The 4,516-nt window shown below is 39.3% G+C and overlaps 1 protein-coding gene across 1 annotated transcript in view; it reads right to left on the bottom strand.

Annotated features, from left to right (window-relative positions):
• The window catches only part of Kif5c (kinesin family member 5C), a 161,596-nt gene that overhangs the window by 83,688 nt on the left and 73,392 nt on the right, over window positions 1–4,516 (bottom strand). The gene's annotated exons all lie outside the window — the stretch shown is intronic.

Below are 4,516 nucleotides of genomic sequence, written 5' to 3'. Positions count from 1 at the left end.
GAGGAAGCGCTTATTCTACTGAGCCATCTCCCCGGCCCCAAAAAGGTTCATTCTAGAAATGAAAGATTTAAAACGCCTTCAACTAACAAAGAAATTAATCTACAAACCGTGCCTGGAGGTTTACGGTAGCAGATGCTCCAGCTCTACCTAAAGCTCCCTCCTCCCGTCCCGTGCCCTATGCCAGCCCAGCTCTCCGAGAAGCTGCAGCTTCCCCACCCCACATTAAATCCCTCAGACTCTATCTTCCAATTCGTACCTATGTTACTATCTTAGTCATGTGCATAAGCCTGGCCTTATCAGGAATAGCACAGCTTTTGTAAGGAAGGATTAAGAGTTTCTTAAGGAAGGATTAAGACACACACTTCTATAACACATGCTAAGTGCACAGAGGTCTCACGGATTAAATATGCTTCATTCAGAGGAAGCCCTGGAAATAGAAATCCTTGCCTACCCTGATCTTTGTTCACTAAACAGATGGAGTCTTCAGCAAGAGTCCTCAATCATTTCTCTAGACCTTTTTAGCAGAATGTATGCTATTTTAAAATTACTCCATAATGCCTCATTTTTAAAGTAAATATAATTAATAAATGAAATTAGTAACATTATAGGAAACAAGCAACATATCAAAGTCAATTGTGTATGTGTGTATATATATGTAATATATATAAAGAGAGAGAGTTGTTTTCTTAATTTTCCTTTAATATATCCATCTGAAAAGAAAATTAAGAACTTTATTTAGAATAGTGAAAAAGGATAAACAGTTAAGAAAAAACTTTATCAAGGAAATGAAAGCTATTCTACAAACTAAAACTAAAAGATATTTTAGTTTAGCTAAAAAGATATTGTAAATAAGATAAAAATATATTCTTAGGGCCAAGGATATAGCTAAGTGGCACAGCGCCTGCTTGGCAAGCACAAGATCCCAAGTTCAGTTCCCATTACACCCCCCCAAAAAAAAATAAATAAATAAAAATAAATAAATATATATATATATATATATATATATAGAGAGAGAGAGAGAGAGAGAGAGAGAGAGAGAGATCCCATATTGTTGAATTAAGATTTCATATTGCAGGCTGGGGAGATAGCTCAGTGGTCTAAGCTCCTGCCTGGTAAGCACAAGGTCCCAAATTCGAGCCCCAGTACCACATGCCATGCCAGCCCCGGAACTGCCCTGAAACCAGGCATTGTGGTGCATGCCTATAATCCCAGCCCTCAGGAGGCTAAGACAGGATGATCACTACAAGTCTGAGCTGTGTAGTGAGACCCTGTACCAAACAAATAGATACGTTAAAAAAAAATTTAAGATTTCATATTGTTAAGATGTCAATATTACATAAAAGAATCTATAGATTCAAGATAAGCTTTATCATAATCTCAAGAATATTCCTTATAGAAACAAATATTCATCCTAAAATTGATGCAGGATCTCAAACAACTCTGAATAACCAAAATAATTTGAAATATCGGGACAATATTTGGAGGTTTCAAAGTAACTAATGTCAAAACTTACTACAAAATTACAGCAACCAAAATTATGTAAATTATTTGATCTTTAACAAGAGGGCCAAAAACACACAGTGAGGGAAAGATAACCTGTTCAGTAAATGGTGCTGGGGAAACCAGTCATCCACATTCAGCAGATTCTAGATCATTATGCCTCACTATGTGCCAAACTAAAATCAAAATGGGTCAAAGAACCAGATGTTAAGACAGAAACACTCAACCTACTGGTAGAAAAAATAGGTAAAACTTGGGGTCAGAGATGTTGATAAGAACTTCCTAAACAGAACTCTGATTGCTTAGGAAATAGTACCAGAAAACAACAAATCAGATCATATCAAATTAAAAGTGTCTGCACAGGAAATGAAACAACCAACAGAGTGAGGAAAAAAAAAAAAACCAACACACCCTATAAAATGGAGAAAAAATATTGGCCAGCTATCCCTCAGACAGAGGACTCATTTAGAATACATAAAGAACTGGAAAAAAATGGACCCCCAAAACATAAAGCCCACTGAAAACATGGGTAAGTGAAATCAATGTACAGTTCACAAAAGAAGTACAAATGGCCAATAAACACCTGAAGAATTGCTTAACATTACGGGCCTCTAGGGAAATGCAACACTGAGATTAAAACGACAATGAAATTCCATCTAATCCCAAGAAGAAAGCCAAGAAATCGAATAATAACAACTGCTCACAGCCTATGGAGAAAAAAGGAACCCTTCTACATTGTTGGTGGAAATATAAACCAGTACAACCACTATAGGAATCAGTATGGAGAGGCCTCAAAACGCTAAAACTAGAAATACCATCGGCTCCAGGTATTCGCCTCCAGACATCTTCCCCAGAGTTAAAGACATAATGCAGTAAGTAATATATTCGCTCCTATTCCTATAGAAACACAAGTCATAATAGTTAAGTCTTCAGCAATTAACCACTAAGAAGAATGTATGCAGTGTGTTAATTATTGAAACTGTCCTAGCGATTTGATTTGAAACTGTCTCATTGCTATTTGTTTATCAATAAAATTATGAAAAAAAAAGAAAAATAAATAGTTAGGTCTTGAAGGCAGCCTATATGTCCATCAGCAGATGAACGGATAAAGACAAGACACTTACACTTACACATGGAGCACTACTCCACCATGAAGAAAGATAAGCTTGAGACACTTGTAGGAAAATGGATGCACCCTGGGATCATAATATTAAGAGAAATAAAACAGATACAATGACTTAAGTGTCACATGGTTTTTCTTATACAAGAACCCCCAAAATATAAAGGTTAAAATAAAAGATAAATAATAGGAAGTAGGGGGTCAGCGAGAGAGCTCAGCAGTCTAAAGCACCTGCTCATGCAAGTGCAGGGACTGCAGTTATTCTGGGTACTACATGCTGCACCAGCCCCACCCCAGGGTGGGCTGAGCAGGCCACCAACAGCAACAAAAGAAAAGGAAGTAGGCAGATAGATTTGTTTCATCTGGGAAGGGGATCAAGAGATGGAAGCAGAGATGTAAAAGGATGTGTTATGTACATGTATCAACTCCACACAAAGACTGTAAGTGAAAATATTTTTTTTTAAAAAAAAGAGCTTCAGTTGGGAAGATGAAAAAGTCCTTGTGGTTACGGTGGTGATGTTACACACAGTCTGAATACACTTCATAGCTTAGTGCTGTACATTTAAAGAGTTAAAATAATAGGTTTTATTTTATGTACTTTTTACCACAATAAAACAAAATGCGAGATGATAAGAACAACAGTAATCACTACAAGTCTGATGTACATAGTGAGACTGTGTCCTAAATACAGAAAAGGAAAAAAAAAGAACAATAGTACTGTTTTGGAATAGCTGCTTTGTGGGCTATTATGGTTTGTATCTAGATGTTCTCCTAGAGCCTCATGTGCTTATAGGTTAGGCTTTTCGGAGCTGGCTGGATCTAGGGGGTATGACACTTGGATAGGGTGTGTGCTACTAAATCAGACAACTGATTAGAACTGGCATCCTAGGGGTCAGCCAAATAGCTCAGCGGATTAAAGCATCTGCAAGCAGGCACAAGGGCCAGGGGTTCGATCCCCACCTCCAGGCGCGCCGAGATGGCAATTGAGACTGGGCGTGGTGGTGCACACCTATAATCCTAGCTCTTGGGAGGCTGTAAACAGGCAGGTCACTAAGAGTCCGATCTAGCAGTGAGACCCTAGAAACCCTGTAGACCCTTCCCTGAAATACAAAAAAAAAAAAAAAAAAAAAAAAAAAAACTGGCATCCTTCTTGATGTGGATTATGAGAAGGCTCATGCTGGGCGTGGGTGGCACCACCCAAAAAGCTTATGTCCTGGATGGGCTAAAAGGAAAAGAAAGCTGCTTCTGCAGCTGCCTGCTGCCTTCTGCCTGCTCCACTGTGCAGTTTCCCCACTGCCAGGCACCTCTGCTGTGTCACCCTGCCTTGGAGCCAGCTCACTACAGACTGAAACCTCTACGTGAGGTAAAATAAACCTTTCCTCCTTTAACTGATGGGTATTGTGCATTTTGTCCCACCAATGAGAAAAGTAACTAAGACAGAAGCCAGAAAGGGCTGTCAGGTATTCCATAAATAATTCATGACTGGGCTGGAGACATAGCTCAGCAGTCTGGTACTGCATGCCGTATGGGCCCAGGAATCTAGGCATGTGGTGCCAGCCACTGAAACCCAGTGTGATGGGGTGCAGGCCTGCAATCCCAGCACTGGGGAGGCTGAGATAGGAGGATCACTACGAGTCCGAGCTGCGTAGCAAGACCCTCTACCAAATACATAAAAGATTAAAAAAAAAAAAAAAGGTTTACATATAAGAATTTCAATCGTGTGCTGGGGAGATAGCTCAATAGAATAAGTGCTTGCCTGGCAAGCTCAGGGTCCTGAGTTCAATCCCTGCTACTACGAAGAAGAAGAAGAAGAAGAAGAAGAAGAAGAAGAAGAAGAAGAAGAAGAAGAAGAAGAAGAAGAAGAAGAAGAAGAAGAAGAAGAATTTCAATGGAAAA

The sequence above is a fragment of the Octodon degus genome, unplaced genomic scaffold (genome assembly GCF_000260255.1).
Source record: "Octodon degus isolate 3935 unplaced genomic scaffold, OctDeg1.0 scaffold00082, whole genome shotgun sequence".
In the NCBI taxonomy this organism is placed as follows: Eukaryota; Metazoa; Chordata; class Mammalia; order Rodentia; family Octodontidae; genus Octodon; species Octodon degus.
This window is presented reverse-complemented; position numbering and strand designations above follow the sequence as displayed.